Source organism: Rutilus rutilus (genome assembly GCF_951802725.1).
Source record: "Rutilus rutilus genome assembly, chromosome: 16".
NCBI classification, from domain to species: Eukaryota; Metazoa; Chordata; class Actinopteri; order Cypriniformes; family Leuciscidae; genus Rutilus; species Rutilus rutilus.
The window spans coordinates 24,936,640-24,956,415 of NC_140224.1; the positions used below are offsets into that span (position 1 = coordinate 24,936,640).

At 38.6% G+C, this 19,776-nt stretch overlaps 1 protein-coding gene across 2 annotated transcripts in view; it reads left to right on the top strand.

The window, feature by feature from the left end:
* The first annotated feature begins 13,064 nt into the window (after window positions 1–13,064).
* znf438 (zinc finger protein 438) overlaps window positions 13,065–19,776 on the top strand; it is a 49,472-nt gene continuing 42,760 nt past the window's right edge. The window contains exon 1 of one of the 2 annotated variants that reach the window (XM_084434734.1): window positions 13,065–13,212. The gene's annotated coding sequence lies outside the window, so the exon portion shown is untranslated. The remainder of the gene's footprint in view (window positions 13,213–19,776) is intronic. The other variant, XM_084434735.1, reaches the window with a different exon arrangement.

Sequence of the window (19,776 nt, forward strand, 5' to 3'; positions counted from 1 at the left end):
ATGGCTGCTGACAGTGAATTATTCAACAGGACAAAGTGCTCTGTGGCTGTGCAGAGGCTTTACAGAGTAACAGATAATAATAGCATTAATGTCCATAGAATCTCATTAAGAGAGTTAGTACTCGGTTTTCTGCCTTCCTATATATATTTATTCACACACCGCATGTGCATATAATGGAAAAGAGCGACGTGGAAAAGGGTGGACAGGTTTGACGGTCCATAATGAAAGGGTTTGAGCTACAGTATGTTCCCCTACTGGCCATAACCATCGCAATAATTGGGAGCTGAGGTAGAGGACAGTTGCTGTAGGAATTTCTTGGAAGAAGTGAGGTAAGCGGCTTCTGGTGGGATTAAATGAACATCATCCTTCTGAACTTTCCTTGGGAATTTCATTGGTACATGATGCCTTGCTAAAAGAAATCTCCAAAATTGTGCTGACTTGGTGAGGATTTGGAATGGCAAAATGGTAAAATGTAATTTCATGGTTTAGCTTGTCATTGACCAGGCACCAGTTAAATTCTCTCCATGTGCCAGCGACCAGAGCAGCTGCCCAGCTGAGTTGGCTCCAGGTGCCACTATGGTCCAGCAGGCGGGCCTGCGGGTGAGCACAGAGACAGAGTGAAGGTGAAAAACAGACGTTCTAGAGGGAAAAGAAAAAGAAGAAAAGCATTGCAGTGAAGGGCAGGCTTCATCAGAGATCAATGATGAGGCATTTTGAAAACCACACACGCGCTCTCTCTCTGCTGGTGCTAACCGACTGGAAAAAGACGGTACATTATTCTGTGGAAAGTCCGGTCTATTCCCATTTTCCTTGGATGCTGCCATTTCGACATGAAGTCATATTTTCTCGCAACGACGGAAAACAAAGAGTAAAAATAATGCTACTGCAAATATTAAAACGGTATAATAGCACTCACTAAGCTATTAAAATAGCAGTCTGAATGCCAGTAGCCTCTATTCCCGGTTGCTGGTGACAGGACCACCCAGCTGGACCAAATTAAAACCCAACAATATCTGCCATCCAAGAGCTGCTGGTTTTAATCCACTGGGCATCCACTGGCAGTTTAACGGAAGCAGAGTGGTGACTTCATCAAAGGAGGTTTAAAGTAACTGACCTCATACTTCAAGCAATTTATCCAGTAATATTTCCACTGTACATCCATTTCTTCACCTGTTACCTATTCAAGTCTCATTTACCTTTTCTTTTTACTGAGCTAAACAGAAAGTGAATGAATGGAGCATGAGGACAGGAAAAAATAGTGCAAAAGAAGAGACAAGATAGGAGAGACAGCAACATGAGTGGGGGGGGGGGGGGGGGGGGGGGGGGGGTTAGAAAGCCATCCTTACTGCTCTACATTAAGGGATCAGGCCGCGTCTCTGTAAATGAGTATTGATCCTCCTCCTGGCGGGATCATTTAGGAGATTAATGCTGGCAGTGCTGTTTGGGGGGGGGGGAGTTCCAGTTGGTCCAGGGGGGAGCTGACTCAGAGCTGCCCAGGACAGAGAGCCTGCTGTGGGGCTACATGGAGAACAAGCCCCTGCCTCCCCTCCTAACCATCTGGACTAACAGCTCAGGGCGCCAGCTGTGTGGGGGAAGGGAGAAGATGGTGTGTGTATATGTGTGTTGGGGGGGTAAAGGATTGAGAGAAAGAAAAAGGAAGGAAGAGAAATGGAAATGCAAAGGACTGCTAAAGAAACAGGAAAACGTACATAAAAAGAAAGAGGGAGGTAAAATCTAAAAGTTATTTGTGTAAGGCTCATTTGACACACAGACACGTTGAAGAAATGGATGATATAAAGTGGCGAAAACAGAGGAGAGGAACAGAAAGCGTGAGAAACGAAAGAGAAACACAGGTGGCAAGTACAACTACAGAAAAAGAAATAGAGAGTGAAAAACAAGCAGGATTATGGCAGAAACTGACAGGTACACGACTAAGGTGGGGAAAGAAAGAAAGAAAGAAAGAAAGAAAGAAAGAAAGAAAGAAAGAAAGAAAGAAAGAAAGAAAGAAAGAAAGAAAGAAAGAAAGAAAGAAAGAAAGAAAGAAAGAAAGAAAGAAAGAAAGAAAGAAAGAAAGAAAGAAAGAAAGAAGAGTGTGGTGATCATGATGGATGGAGATGGAAAAAAATAGTGAAACTAAAGCAACCCTTGGGACTGCGTTCAGCATGAGGCATTAGCCATCTTCCATTACAGAATGACAGTAAACAAAAATGTAATAATATTAAACTAGGGACAGACCATCAAAGATCAAGGTAACTCTAATGGGCATTTGCCAGAAACTGATTTGAAGACCCCATGAAATGGCTTGATGTGCATTGTGTTGTGTTGACATTAAACAGGAAGTTTAGGTTGTTTAAAAATTATGTCACAGAAGCACAATTAGCTATTTGCTATTGCTAGCCAGTTAAGTGGTATTAAGGCGCAGTCACATTTACGATTGTTTAGCAAATTTTCACAGCAAAATCCAGTCCTTTCAACATGGAACCCATGCAATTAAGAATTTTTGCGTGAGGGCGAAATATTTGGGTAACCAGGGTTAAGCTGGTCATGTGGCCTTACCGTGTTCACCAACAAAAAGTGCTTGGTTTAAAAGTAAATTATGTGTGAGCTGTGCGTCATACTGTACATCACGACAATGGACCTTCTACCTTTACACCGTGTCATAACTACGCGCAGTGACGCCGCGACGCGCGATACAATTATTTGGACAGACAAATTATTTGTCGTTGGAATCTTATCGCATCAAGTCTGGTTAGGACACGGTGTTAGACTGAGGGACATTCTCTTTCTCCAGAGCATTTTATTACATGCAAATGAGTGCAAATTGCACTTATGAGTGCAAGATAAGATATCAATATTTTTGGTCTATTTTCCAGAACAAATAGTTTAGTCAACTTTTAGAAGTCCACTTATAACCTCAACACTTATTGACATGGACTAATATCCACAAACCAATTCAAACAATTTTGATTTCATGTGGCTCTATAAACTTTGGACATAAAGTTCATACAAATGAAAGCTGTCTTCCCCTGTGCTGTGAGCCAAGTATGGCGGAAACATCTGTGCAAAAAATTTTGAAAGTCAAAAGTGATTTCTGAGTCCTACACTTCCATGGCCAGAAAACGAGTTGATTGTTTGAGACAAGATCCAGAAAAATCCCCCCCCCCCCAAAAAAATTCTGTGTCTACATGTTTCATAAGTTCTAGTATTATGCTGAAGTTACTGCTGCTCATGGAAAACGCTAACACTAATTCCATGGCGAGATTGGTGACAAAACTATTCAAGAGCCCAGAAAAACTCAAGGGCCCTACAATGAAATGTTTTGAAGGCAAGATTGAGATGTCAATCGCACTACGCACCCCCTTCCCAAGAACAAGGTCATTATGATCTCACTTCCTCTTCTCTGGAGTGTCCCTGGACAGGACTGACGCTCAGGAGAATTTGGCCACTCCCAAAACAAAACATCCAGTGAGCCAGCAGATTCTTCTAGAACTCAATTTTGTAATCAAGCCTATTCTACATGCAGCCTAATGTAGAATAAGTTATCTATAGATAAATACAATTGAAAGTGTACTAATTAAATCTTACCAAATGACCAAACTGTAAGCATATTCTTTAAAGTCTGTATTTCAAAACTGGTATACAACTTACACTGCTTAACTGAAAATGACAAAGATGTGTAAACAGATATTGTTTCATGTACTTTAAAATATTTTGTTCATCGTAAAATATGTGTGACTCAAAATTAGTAAGTAAAAGCAAACATCTGCGTGCCCAGTGGTTTTTTTATGGGAAAAAATGAGTGTGTGGGAAGAAGTAGCATAGCTGATGTGCGTGTGTGTGTGAGACGGGATTTTTTCTGGATCATCCAGGTTGTACGGGTGAGCTAAGTCTGTCACGCAGATTAGCTGAGATCCATTCCAAATGTTCCGTCAAAAATTCACCTCACAACCACAGCTAAAATTTATTTTGTGTATGTTGGAACACCAAGATCTTTCTTCTGCTCATTCTGCTGGCATGTCTGAGAATCATGTGCTTCCCACACTCATACACACACACCTCAGGCTCTGCATATCAAACAATCCTCCACATTTAGGTGCAGATGTGAACACACCTGAGAGAAAAGGAGAAATAAAAAGAGAAACCAATAGAGACAAACGGTTGTTATCCAGGTGCTTTCATCAAAGGAACCTTTTCCACAGAAGGCATTTGGACATCCTCCTCATTACTTTTCTAAGTTTTGTTTTCCACTGATTCAGTCTGTTCCTTTCGCATTAACGGTTAGATATTTCCATTTATTTAGTATGCAGGTATTTAGTCATTCAGAATTCCTGCCATTTTGTGGATAGATTTGGCGTATTAGCATGAAGCTAATTTCTTTTCATTATGTTTTTGTGATGAACTTTTGTGAATGTACACTCACATAGAGTAAGACTCCAGTCATATTATAGCCTCTAAACCGTTTTACTTAAAGGAGAACTCCGATCAATTTTAACATTGAGCTAATTTTTTTTGTACATTTGGAGTGCTGTCAGTACAGAGAACAACGACAAAAATCGGTGTTGCCTACACCGTGTTATCCGCTTTTTAAAATTTGCACCCTGTTGACTTCAATGGGGCAGGTTTTAAACCTGCGTTTAGCCTGCTTTAACATCCTTGATTTGTCATTACAAGTGATGACATTTCAAGATGACATTACCTGTATTTACATCCTGTTTTCGGTCGAAGTCCATAGTAATCGATTGTCGAGTTCACGCGCATAGGTTTAGTACCTATGATCACGTGCGTGAACTCGACAATTGACTACTTTGGACTTCGACCGAAAACAGGATGTATACAGGTATTTTCGCTGGCTGAATTATTATCATTTTTATTCATTTCTTTCACATCTACTGCAGTCAGATTCACCGTGTTCACTCTAAATAAACTCACTCACATGGCTGTGCACTTGTAATGACAAATCAAGGATGTTAAAGCAGGCTAAACGCAGGTTTAAAACCTGCCCCATTGAAGTCAACAGGGTGCAAATTTTAAAAAGAGGATAACCCGGTGTAGGCAACACCGATTTTTGTCGTTGTTCTCTGTACTGACAGCACTCCAAATGTACAAAAAAATGACCTCAATGTTAAAATTGACCGGAGTTCTCCTTTAACATGGAGTGGGTCACCTCATGGTGGCCACCATGTTGAGATCACATGACCAATTGAATACTACTCACATTATTTCAGTAAACATAATTATAAATAAATGAATCATTGCTGAATGCAAATAGCACTGGCATTGGTTACCATGTTTGCTTTTGTTTTAAGCTTTGCTTTTGCTTGCTTGTCAGAATTAATCTAAGACGACTGCCATATCTGTCAGCATTACATAAGCACAAAAAATACTGAGTGCACCTTTAAGAAGAAGAAACCTGTCACATGTCTCACCTGTTCTTTTACGCTGACCCCCCCAAAAAGAACCCTGTCCAATGGTAGGTGAATTATTGCCTATATTCTTCAGACAATACATTCTGAGATGTTCAGTAAACTTGAACAGGGCACAGGATAAAAATTGGCTACTTACACAGACTTGACCAAAGGTTATAGCTGCATTCCGTAACTTTTTGGGGTTAAAAATTATCCAAAATAATTTTTTGAGCAAGTACATAACCAGCCAGTGTTCTAAACTATCTGCTTGTCTTAGCTCGATTCAAAACGGTAAGCTTGTAATACTGTTTTTAATTCCAGTGGTACTAGTGGATTTCCGCCGGAAATTCGAGCATGTCTTTGCATCATTACGTCACATCTGTACACATAAAGAAGGCGTCTCGGCTAGTAGGCTATACTGTGTGTGAGGATGTTGGTGGTGGAGATTTATAGCCTTTTCTCACAGCACTTGATATAATTAAACTTCTCAATTTGATGGCGGATCCAGAAAGACAGTTCAAACGACAATCACCAGTGACAACTTTACCCGTTGTAAAATGCAAAAAGACTTCAGAGTGGTTACAGAAAAAAAGAGACTACAACCGGGCCCATGCGAAAACAAGGATAAATAGCCTATCGGAAGGGCATTAAAATGTAGTCACGCAGTGCTGATGTTGTTAACATTAACAATTTGAGAACAAAGTATAATTTGCACGGTTTGACGTGATATGATAAGCGATCGTAAGATTTAATAAGCGCGATTTACTGCAATGCTTTTTTTTCCCTTAGTTGATCAGAACAAAAGTGAATGTTACTTGTTCAGATGACATTTTCCAGTGAAAATTCTTATCTTGGTCATACTTCCAAAAAGTAGAATCTGTGATTCCGAATGACAGTATCCACACCGACGCGGTGACTGACAGACGCACATTCTCCTCAAAACATTGGATTCATCCACACTGTGCCGTGCCGAGGCACAACCCTCGTAAAGTTGATAATTCCGCAAATAACTGCAATTGCAGATTTCGAACAGAGATGGCGACAAAGAGGAAAAACTACGGACTGCAGCTTTAATATTAGTGGACGATAAGAAAAGGAGTAGGAATTAACAGGTGGGATTACTTAAAGGAAATGTCTTTTGAGAAAGATATTTTAGAGCAGCTAGAAGAGGCACACCTGTTCGAGCAATATCATTCATTCACACACACAAACACACACACACGATAGGTCCAGCAGTCATGAAAGCTGCAACAAGCTACAGATTTAGCCTCTCAACCCATAATAATTTAGAATGTGTTCAGAGAAAAGGAAAAGAAATGAAGGACAGCATGTCAAATAAATAAAATCACTCTCCTTGCCTTTTTCACTACATTTGACTATAGACGCTACACGTGTCATAGACCCAATGTCACCTCTGTGGGTGCGAAGGACAAACATCAAAATGTCCAAAAGAGAAAAAAACCCTGGTTGATGATACAACTGAAAAGCTATGTCAGGTGTACTTCTGATACTGAAGAGGGCAAAGTTGGAGGCTGCAAAAAAACTATTTGAGGAAGCTCTCCACTACCAGTTTCAATGTGCCATTTAGAAATTCTCAGAAGAAGCCAAAACACAAGTTTCTTTGAAATCGAGCAGAGTGAAAAAGAATCCCGTAAGCTTTCGGTTTTATGCTAGACGGCTGATGAACAGCCGGGTCATCGCACTTACTGGCCCCAGTGGAACAATTCATTGACTCGCCTTTTCTCTGCTATTCTAATGACCGTGACAGATTTAACAGAAAAAAACCATTCAAATGGCTCCTGTTACAGAACAGACAACCATAAACCATTACAAATATGCCTGAGACAAGTGAGGGAAGAGGGGAAAGAGACAGTAAACAAACTAACTTAAGGCAACCTTTTCTTTTCATCTGACTTCTTACTGGCACTTTTTCTTTTTGTAAACAGAAAGTGCTGAAAGTTGCTATTTAATAAATATCTTGAAAAGGAGAAATAGATAAAAGAGAATAAATGAGGGAGGGGAGTCCATTTCATTGTTTAGAACATAATGTGTTGTCATTGATTCTCTCAGGCCCGGTTTCACAGAAAGGGCTAAGATTAAGCCAGGATTAGGCCTTAGTTCAAGGGCATTTATGCAGCTTTTATAAACGCGTCTTAGAAAAAAACATTTCTGGTGTGCATCTTGAGACAAAACAATGGGAGTGTCATTTTAAGATATGTCAGTGCAAGTTGCTTTCAGTTAAAACAGCTCAAACATGCATTTTGGGACCTAGTCTGCATGGGACTAGGCTTTTGCCTCGTCTGTGAAACCGGGGGTCAATATTTATAGTCCAGCCTAAGCCTTGAACCACAGAACTCAGATTCCCTCACACTGATGTTAAGTATGATGAAGGTAACTGTTGAAAATACAGTTATGTAGTAGAGGATACAGTATACCTCAAAATGCACAAGGCAAGAGTTCCTATTGCTCATGTAGCCTAATTGTTTGGACATAAACTATTTACTAGACATAAAGAGGTTCATTAAAAACACTGGGTTAACGCTAATTTGAAGAAACTGGAGAGGTCTTTCTCTGAATGTGCTTTGCCAGGCCACATTATACGCACATAAGTGAACTAACCTCCTACTGCATATAAAAAAAGGGTCCTGTCCTGCAGGGTTTAGCTTCCACATGCTTCAACACACCTGCCTGGATGCTTCTAGTATGCCTAGTAAGACCTTTATTAGATGGTTCTGGTGTGTTTAATTATTTAAAATTATGCATATTTAAATATTATGCAAATATGCACATTATTACATAGTGCCATGATTGAACTGATGAACTAAATGAGGCTGGGGTAGTAGATAAACAAAAATATTCGGAATATTTGGGCCTATTAGCTTGATCATGATTCATGTGCAGAAATCTTTGGGAAAGAGAAAAACAAAGAGAGCATACAGTGGGGGCAACAGCACATTGAAAACTTGGATCAAAATGTGATTTAAAATCTGGAAATGTTAAGTATTAGTGTTTTAAAATAAGGATACAATGGTGTAAAATGAATAAAAAAAATATGAAAGATTCAGCACAATTTCTAGGTCATTAATCAAATTTGAATCAGAGTTGAAAGTTACTTTTAAAATCAATGCATTACAATATTGTGCAACTCCCTAAGCAATTATGTTACTTATAACTATGGAAAATAATGGGGATGCACTGAAATGACAATTCTGGGCCGAAACCGAAAATTCAGGATGCACTTGGCCTAAATTCGAAACGAAATAATCAATTAATTAATCAAACTTATTTAATAATCAACACTCAAATAGCTAACACTGGGTTGTACGAACATTTAGCTTGCACATAAGGCAGTTTTTTTTAATCAACGTTTTTTTTAATAACAGAATTGTTTCTGCTCCAGTTTTTTGGGTGAAATATAAACGGTAATAAACTGTAATAACTTGTCTTCACGACAGATTTATTCAAACATTAAATAGCCTAATAGTAATAAGTAAAAATATAATGAATATTTAACACAGTGCATATATTTACCAAAATGCTCTTCTCAGTTTTTTCTATTAATGAGAATAGCTTTCTTGAGAAAAGATTTTAGATTTAAGAAACCATATCATATTACTGATAAAAAGTAAACATTATCAATCCAGAGTGTCCACACAGCTGACATGTTTAACTGTGCAGTAGTTGACACTGAACACAGTCAAAACGTGCTAATTCAACATCTTTTTCGGTCACTGATTTAGGCCCTCCAAAACCATTTCGAGCCAAAACTTCGGTATAGCCAAAATCTCTGTGCATCCAGAGAAAATAATGCGTCACGTTATTTTTGCGTTATTTTTTCTCATCTGGGCTTAGCTTGTTTGATTTTAATTAAAAATAAATCCGAAAAGTTCTATTTTTGGCAAATGTAAAGACCCTTTTACACAAAAAGTGAAATGAATAAGCCTCAGGCTGAATGAAATGCAATGCAGATTGTTCAAAGCAACTTTACAGTGATGACAGGAAAATGATTCAATGATGCAAACAGGTCATTTTAGTCTATACAGCAGCTCTAAAAGAAAATAGTGTCATTGTTCAGATGAAGTCAGTTCATTGTTGATTCAGTTATGTTGTAAAGGTCATCAATTATTAAATTAGTTCATTTCATCTATAAAGCAGTTCTGCAGAAAAACAGTGATGTCATCGTCCATCTCAGTTCAGTTCTCATCCTATAGTGTCAGTGAGGTCAAATCAATAATATTGTTGAATATTAAATGTCCCCAACTAAGCAAGCCAGAGGCGAAAGTGGCAAGGAACCCAAACTCCATCAGGTGACATCAGAAAAAAAAACCTTAGGAGAAACCAGGCTCAGGCACCAGTTCTTCTCTGGCCAATGAACGAACAATGTGTGATTAGGATTCAGGTCACACCACAATTCAGAAATCAGATTGTGGATTGGCAGGATTCCAATTTTTCATTCAGTCCCTTTTGCTTGAAGATCTGATTCATTACTGTATGGAGAGGAAGCTGGTCATAAGTCTGCGTAAAATATTTAATTTGATGCATTATGCATATTATGCCATATGCAATAATATTGAATTATTGCAGGTTTGCGTAATATTCTGAGTTGGCATTTTACTGTTTTTATTAATTTTGAGGAATACTGAATCTGTTTTTGTGGCAGTGAGTAAATGCCTGCTCATATTTAGTCTAGAACTACAACAAAAATCATGTTTACACAGCGCACACAACGCCTGCACCTCACTCCCGATTTCTCTTAAAGGGATACTCCACTTTTTTCGGAAATATGCTCATTTTACAACTCCCCCAGAGTTAAACAGTTGAGTTTTACCGTTTTAGAATCCATTCAGCCGAACTCCGGGTCTGACGGTAGCACTTTTAGCATAGCTTAGCACAGATCATTGATTCTGATGAGTCCAGTAGCATTTCTTTCAAAATGACCAAAGAGTTTCAATATTTTTCCTATTTAAAACTTGACTCTTCTGTAGTTAAACCGTGTACTAAGATCGACGGAAAATGAAAAGTTGCGATTTTCTAAGCCTATATGGCTAGGAACTACTCTCATTCCAGCGTAATAATCAAGGAACTGTGTGGCTGTACCATGAGTGCAGCAGGCGTAATGATATGACGCAGCGCCTGAAAATAGGTCTAATAGGTTAGACAAGCTTAGTCCCGGTCACGTTGGAAGAAGTTACCGGGCTGGTGACTATTTTCAGGCGCTGCGTCATATCATTACGCCTGCTGCACCCATGGTACAGACACACAGTTCCTTGATTATTACGCTGGAAAGAGAGTAGTTCCTAGCCATATAGGCTTAGAAAATCGCAACTTTTCATTTTCCGTCGATCTTAGTACACGGTTTAACTACAGAAGAGTCAAGTTTTAAATAGGAAAAATATTGAAACTCTTTGGTCATTTTGAAAGAAATGCTACTGGACTCATCAGAATCAATGATCTGTGCTAAGCTATGCTAAAAGTGGTACCGTCAGACCTGGGCCCGTATTCATAAAGAATCTTAATGCAAAGAGTAGCTCCTAGTGACAAAATTCTAAGAATATTCTTAGAAATGTGGGCGTTTACTCTTAAAATTAAAGAAAACCTCCTAGTAAAGAAAAAAGTAATTCAGAAAGCATCTTAACCCTTAAAAGAGGTCTTAAGGTCAAAATTGTTAGGAGCATGGACGAGGACTTTTAAGAGGCTTAAGAGTTTCTTTAGCAGAGGAGAAAATGTCAGAAAGACGAAGAGGGAGAAGAAATGTGTTGCAGACAATGGATGACAGTGAGTTAATAAGACGCTATAGATTAGATCGTGCAGGGATCATGTTTGTGACTGATCTTTTTAGAGACACGCTAATATCTCCGACACAGCGCAGAAATGCCATAGCGCCTGAAATGAAAGTAATCACTACATTACGATATTTGGCAACTGGGAAAATTCCATGTTTGATACATTAAAACCAACATTCAAACCACCGCTTAAATAGACATGCCAGCAATCAGTGTAACTGGAAAGAGTGGAACAATTTTTATCATTCTAAGCAATCAAATACCTTATAGGAAATCAACAGCATGGTAAATAAAAAAAAGGATTTATATACACATATATAATGTGTGTGTGTGTGTGTGTGAGAGAACGATCAAATAGGAAAAATTACACATGTAAGTTCAAAGTGGAGGCTTAGAATAGACCCTATACTTAAAATCACTTTTTTTTTTCCTTCTTGGACAACCAACCAATCACAGTCTTCAAAAGATTGTGTCATACATAGCAACGGGGTCAACCCCGCCTCCTCACTAAGATAAAAGTTTTTGTATTTTCCTTACTCAGAGTTGCTCTCAGATCGGTCCCGAATCGCTCTTAAGCTAAGACTCCTACGTAAAAGTTTTTAAGCTAAATTAAGAGTTTTCTGAGAGGATTCTTAGAATCTTTATGAATACGGGCCCTGGAGTTCGGCTGAATGGATTCTAAAACGGTAAAACTCATCTGTTTAACTCTGGGGGAGATGTAAAATGAGCATATTTCCGAAAAAAGTGGAGTATCCCTTTAACGTGGGGACAGGAGAGGTGTCAGTCAATACTTGGGAGAACAACTTGCGTTACTTATTTGAAAAAGTAACTCAGATATTTTGGTGTAAATTTAAAAGTAATGTGTTACTTTACTAGTTACTTGAAAAGTAATCTGATTACAAGTACTCATGCTACTTGTAATGCGTTATCCCCAACACTGGTTATTAAAGTAAAAGGGAACCAAATAGGCCTACTAAAAAATTCCAAATTCATCTTAATTTAGGATTTCTTTTCTTTTTTTATTGCTAAAGAAAATTTTAAATAAAATATAATTACTTGAAAAAAGGCAAACGATGTCAGACTTTTGGATCCCACTAGTGTATTTAAAAAAAAACAGCTTTGGATATTCTGCTAAACCCATTTACGTTACAATAAGTGGAGGAATGGCAACAGATGGCATTTTTGAGTCATTATTACAATAATACTGCAGTGTCTGCATACACAGAAAAAACACTAATACATACAGTTTACCACACACCACAGTGAGAGGAGAGCCGATGAGATGAGTGAGACTGCCATTCGTCGTTTGTTTACCTGTAACATTAGCCTTTTTCTGTGCATGTCTTCACTTTCACTCTCTCAGGAGCTTCAACCTCCTTTTATCCACTTTCTAGTTTAATTGGAGTGGTTAAATATGTAAGCAACGTTGTCTGTCGCCTTGAAAACCTATTGCACTAGTCTTACTGAATTAGTATGGTTTGGGTACCTACTACTCATTTACATGTATGAAGAATATCACAGCAAGCATAATTCCTGTTCAACTGGCTGCGTCGTCTGCCTCAGTTTCCCGCAGTTCCTTGAATCTGATAAAAAACACTGTACGCACGTCATAGTTGCTCTGATTGGCGAGGGACATTTTTGTCGTCTCTGATTGGCTGCATTCACAGAAGCAAACCGGTGTTGTATGAGCTGTACCATTTTTTCTTAAAAGGGGTGGATGTGGAACTTTATTATGGATGGTGAGAAAATATATATGGTCTTTTGCTTAAAAATGACGCTTTACAACAAAAAACATGTGTATTGTTGATTAAAAAGTATAATATCGGGAGCACTGTATTGTGTTTAACATAAATATCCCTCACTTCCACTTTGTAACACCCACCGTTCAGGATTCGAGGTCTCGCCCAAAAATGGCTGTGGAGAAACAGTTATGAAGATGTGTCGATCTACTCACCTAATTAATATGGCGCATGCCCCAAATTAACCAAGAGTCCTCTGATCGAGCCGGAGGACATTCCTGGAAGGTGAGGCACAAGATGTTCCGTTATTTCCGTTATTTCGTGCAGAAAAGAGTAGCCCAATAGGCTCACTGTGCAGTCTTGTTACGACTTTATTTTCAGCCAATAGGAATCACAGTGCGATCACAGGCCAGGGCCTTCAAAGAAGTGTTTATGCTGAATAAAACACAACACTGAACATAATACTGCATAGAAACAAGTCTTTAGCACAGAAACTGCAACAAAACGTTCCTAAAAGCATTGCAAAGTTCATATTTACACGGAGGTATTCATATTTCTGTGCACAGTGAATACAGTTCGCATGTCATACCGGTTTTAAAAGTGACATATTGTATTATTAATAGAATAGTAATTGCTTCGCTACATCCAAGTTCAATAAATAAGTTTCTTGTTTGCGTACCGTGTGATTGCAGAGACATTGTGTAGGCTATCTCTTTGATTCCACTGCGATATGTTTTCTTTGTTGATTAATTATCTCGTGACATAAAGTTGTACAAATTACTTTTAATCTTTTAAGTGTGTACGTGGGACTCAAATTTCCCAGAATATCAATTTCTGCGCAGACTTTGTGATAGTTCACACATTCATGGCTGTCAACAGGTGCTATCACTGTTGACATGTACCTGTATTGTTATAGTATTAGTTTCCTTGTAAGCATGTTAGTGATAATGGTTTGAAATAAGTAGAAATGGTAATAGCAGGGATTGGAAAATGTTAGACATTTCTTACAATAGCTTGTTCTCTATAAACTTTGTTGTGGATGAAGTATAATGGCAACATTTGTGTGCTGATGATGTAACTGCATGTTATTGTGATTGTTTGCATTATGTGTTACACCCACTTTTTGCATAGTTTTTAGAAGGTACAAGTTTTAATATTTGCTTTGGGTGTGTATGTTACTTACCTAATGCATTATGAGACTTTGGGGAATGTAATATCTTGTGGTGTAAGTGTCTGATCTCAGCTAGCAGTTTGTACATATCATAGGCCAGCCTGTTAAATGAGGTGCTATAATCCTGTTTATCCATATTGTGGTTACATTGCTTGTCCTGAAATTAATTTGAAAGTAAGGCCTGTTTACACTGCATGCTGTTTACACTGCAAGGTAATGTGAAGCAACACCGTCACTGCATCAGCTTTCACACCGACAGTATACTGTATGTAAGAAAGTGCTGTTTGTGCCTGTCACTGTATGTAAACTGCATTTTTTTTATAATATGTAAGCATTTTGCTCAATGTGCATATTATGTTGCTTCATAAGCCTATATTGCAGGGCTGTGTTGATATATAGCGTCAGTACATTTTGGAAGCATCTTTTTTTTTCTTTTTTTTTAGTTTAGTGTGCTACACATCAAATATATAGGCTCAGAGTTGAAACAACTCACACACTTCTGATATACAGTATCACTGTGCTTGGACAGGCAATGTGAAATTTGTAACCTATTGATATTGTTGCTGAAATTTTTGCTGCTTTCACATGGACTGTGAAATAGGCCTTATTAATCTAGAAACATCAGAGTTGGACAATAATAAGTTCATTCTAGACATAAGATTGGACATTTGCCTCAGGTTTTTACACTGGAACGTCCTCTTATTTATAATGGCAACGTTTGCTAAATTAAAAGAAGTGTCAGGAAAATTGTCTTGAGAAATTTGTTAAATTCATAAACAGTAGCCGTTTTTGGTGTTGAGAATTGGCACTGGTGATGAATTGAAACAGCAAAAGCTTTACAGTAAGATTCCATCAGATGTTTTGGAAATCATATGTAACATAGCCTATATATAATCAAGTCCATTTTCAAGTGATTATATTACTTGGCTTAAAGCTTACCTTACATGACTAAAACATTTGACACACTGTATGTGTGCAGTATTTAGAGTACAGTTGTTTACCGGGCCTGAGTTTTAACATTTGCACAAACACAAAGAGGCTTATCTGTTTCTATTTCTATTGTATTGTTGCTAAATTAGAGATTTTTAACAGACCTTCAAAGAAAGTGTGTTAAGCATGTTTTCGAAAGACACATAATGTGGCCTAATTGACGGCAGGTAAATTTCACTCAATTCATCACAAAAAGTTGATGTATGGCTTAAGACTTGGAATATATGCCCGGTTTCACAGACAAGGCTTAGGCTAAGCCTCAGACTAAAATACATGTTTGAGCTGTCTTAACTGAAAGCAACTTGCACTTAAAATACGTCAGTGCCATCGTTTTGTCTCAAGATGCACACCGGTAATGTTTTTAAGGCACGTTTAAATGTCCTAATTTAACTAATGCCTACTTGTGGCTTGATCTAAGCCCTTTCTGTGAAACCAGGCCATAGTGTGTTACTTTTATGGTGTTTTGCATCCTTTTTGGTGCCTGACATCACATCAGCTACAGAGTGAAACGTTTAGAAAGGGTTAACGTAAAAACAGGAGTTGAGAAAAGCCTTTTTCAGCTCAAGTAACATTTTTTCCTCATCAAAATATTTGACTTTAAACTTAAAACTTCTTGAGAGAAATTTAGAGGATCGCTGAGAATCTTCGGATGGTTATGGTGTAGCTATTGGCAGTCGAAATTCATTTCTGCGGTGTCACTGAACACATTCTTTCAGAGATTTGCAAAAGGTTATTAAATACGGCGCGGCATGGCCGTGTTGCACGGCAGGCAAGCGCACACACGCACTCTCCATTTGGAGGATGCTGAGGTTTATTTTGGCAGTTGTCATGACGTTGTGTGGTTTCACATGTGGTGAGAGAGAGGGGGGGAGGGAGACCCTTTTCATAGCAGAGATGCTTATTTAACATTTCCGGTCAATCAGAACCATGTCAACATCACTACACACACACACACACAAACCTATAGCTAGAAAAAGATTGCTATCTTAAACTCTCCTTCAACTTCTTGGTCTGTGACTTTGCAGTGATTACTCGCAGGAGACCGTTCACCTATCTGCACGGTGCTCGAGAATGATGTGTGTGGTCAGAAATACATGGCTTTCCACAATTAGGGATCAAAACGGTGGAGGAAACTGCACTGTAATTACTGGGATTGTTCTGAGCAGATGCAGAACAAATGTCTTTGTTGTAACAGCGCAGAGCTTCACAGCAAGGTGTGACGTGGGGCCAAAGTAAACACATGAACATGGAGTTGTGCATATTTTATGAGCAATTCATCTCTTTGTTCAAGGGTACCAGGTTTGCTGTGATCAAGATTCAGAATTTCCACCATTATCTGATGCAGATTTCAAAGAGGTCATATGGCAATGTGTGGTGAAATCTCATGCTTTCCTGTTTATTTTACAGGCTATGGAGTGCATACAAATCCCCTTTTTCAGATACATGCACAAACTTCACCCCTTTCTCTACACCTGGACAAGCTAAATGCACTCAGTTTACTGCTTTTATAGAATTCTAAGCACATGTCCCTATACTGTTCAAAAGTTAATGTAGTTTTATTTAGCAAGGATGCATTCAATTGATCAAAAGTGACAGACTTCTATATTGTTACAAAGGATTTCAAATGCTTTTGAACTTACTATTCTTCAAAGAATCCTGAATTTTTTTTTTTTTTATAACAATTTCCACAAACACATTAAGCAGCGCAACTGTTTTCAAGATTGATAATAATAAGAAATGTTTTTTGAGCACCAAATCAGCATATTAGAATCATTTCTGAAGGATCACGTGACACTGAAGAGTGAAGACTGGAGTAAGTTAATGATGCTGAAAATACAGGCATAGGTTTGGGGTGACAGGAGTTTGAGTAAATAATGACAGAATTTTAATTTTTTACTGAACTGTCCCCTTAAGTCGCGCTTGTGAAGGCATCATGTGTGCAGTTTTGAATGTAATGCCAGTGTCTGTATTTGTGCTGTTTGTCAAAATGGTCTTGCGACATTTGCATCTTTAGATCATCACATCATTATTGTTTTTTTTCTGCTGCAGAAAGGCATTTATCCTTAAGAAAGGATTCACACAGTATTTAAAGGCAGGCCCTCTTGAATTAATCATGTCTGTTAGGGATGGGACGATTACCAGTTTCACTATAACGTTAAACCACGATAAAATGTACTGACGGTTAGTATTATCGTTTAAAATTTAATTTAAAGATTATCGCGATTTTAATAACTCACTGTAAGCCAGCAACAGTCGCAGGCACAGCGCAAAATGTTGTTGTTGTTGTTGTTTTTTCTTCGGGAAGGAATGGCGGAAGGCAGTGACCGTGGTCGGGAGATTTTTCAGCCTTTTAAGAGGACCAAATCTGAGGTGTGGTCATATTTTGGCTTTTACAAAAGTCCTGAGTGAAACTTAATCGAGGATGGTCACTACAATAGGGGGTAAACACTTCAAATCTGCCGAGTCGTCTTGTGTGACCATTAGAGATGCGCGGTTGGCGGTTACAGCCGCGGACTCCGCGGATAAACCGCGGATTGGGCGGATGACGCGACGAAAAATAATATTTAAATTAAATTCGGGCGGGTGGCGGGCGGTTGAACCAATCAAATGACAAATATATGTATACACAAATCAACGGATGGCGGGCGGGTGCGGTTTTGAAAATTGGTCAAAAACGTTGGTGCGGCTGGATGGCGGATGGATGATGATTTTAGTGATGCGGTTGCGGATGAAATAATAGCCCATCCGCGCATCTCTAGTGACCATCACCCACTGTTTATAGCGAACGCAAGGCAAGTTAACTTAGACCTCAGTAACAAAACTACGTCTGGGAAATAATTGGGCACAAAATGTTGTTTTGAGTTGACATATTTGATCTCACTCATTTGAAATAAACGTGAAGCTTACGCTTAGAAATGTTCGCAGCAAGTGGCTTTGAGCCAAAGACAAACGATCAAGTTCAAACAAGACTATTAAGAGTGACATATCATTGTATACTTATTACACCGATTTTTTTTTTTTTACCACATAATTACGGGGACATATTGAATTGAGATTAATGTTTTAAATCTTACCTGTTTATAAATCCATTTTGTACAGCGTACAAAACAATCGTCCAAAAACGGAGACGCAAGACGGCAAGTTGTATTTGAATGAAACGAGAGAGCGCGTCCGTTGCGATACATGGATGTGCGCTGTGTTATAATGCGTTGCTATTGACGACGGTCATTATAAGGAAAGAAATGCCACAGAATATAATCTTGCTTAAAAAAAGTGCATAGAGCTGCTTGTTTTATTTGTTGTTTGTTGATTTTCAAATATTAAACTGTTTTAGTGTGAGCATCAGTTCTTTTTGAACACTTTCATCTCGTTTTAACAAAACCGTGATAATATTGATAATCACGATAATTTTGGTCACTATAATCGTGATATGAAATTTTCATACCGTCCCATCCCTAATGTCTGTACTTGCTCAAACGAGTGGCACATTTACATTGAATAGTTTTTCTCTGTGTCATCATCATCATCATTCTCATTCTCTGTAAAGGGAAGCACCTCGCCAATCATGGTAGTTGAGATAGTTATAATAGTACATTGATTAATAAGCAGTGTCAAGGCTGAAGTTTACACTAAAATGTCTGTGCAGCAGAAGCTCACCTTAGTACTTCAAAAAATATAAGTCAACACCTTGTACAAGAAAAACGCATAAAAGTGTGAATTATGAATGTGGTGGTTTTGGACTAAGGGCAGAGTGGCTGGTAATGGACTGGTGAATGTTTAATTTGCTGCTGTATTACATCTTGCAGCAGCATGTAGGAAACTTTAAGAAATTCTTTTGTTGTCAGGATGCTAATCAGGTCATTGATTTTAAGGAGCTTTTCACGGGAGATTTGGGGCCAGATCCGTTTGAATTCCATTTGTTTGGTTTGAACCACACCTGAGTCTGCTTGACCGCCAGCTTTGCGTTTATGTGTCACTGTAGCTTTCTATCTGCTTTGCACATCTGGTCAATTTCCCCAATTCTTCTTTTTAAAACTACTCCGGCTCTGTCGGGTTGCATGGAGATCATGAGCTTTTTCAAGCCCACTCATAAATTCTTAGTTGGCTTGAGATCTGGACTGTGGATTTGGCCACTGCAGGATATTAACATTGTTGTTTTTAAGCCATCCATGTGTAGCATTGGCTTTATGCTTTGGGTCATTGTCTTGCTGGAAAACAAATCTTCTTCCAAGTTGCAGGTGTCTTGCAGATTCCATCAGGTTCTCCTCCAGGATTTTCCCTGTGTTTTTGTTGCATTTATTTTACCCATCAAACTCTCGACTCCGGGGCCTGATGCAGAGAAGCATCCCCGCAGCATGATGCTGCCGTCACCATGCTTCACAGTGGGGATGGTGTCTTTCCAATTCACTTTCATTTGCATGCTCCCGATCAGACATATATAGTCTACTGTATATTATAGTTTATTGCATTTCTTATAGCTGCTGTCTTCGAGGGAATACTTCAGAGAGAAGGTTTCATTTTAGCATCTCTTATTGTGCGTCTGTGGCAGAGAAATGTCATTCTGTGTGTGTGTGTGAGATTCTATGTGTATATTTATGGGAAATCCACAAAGGGACAACTACTTAAAGGGATAGTTCACCCATAAATTAAAATTCTGTCATCTTTTACTCAGCCTCAAGTTGTTCCAA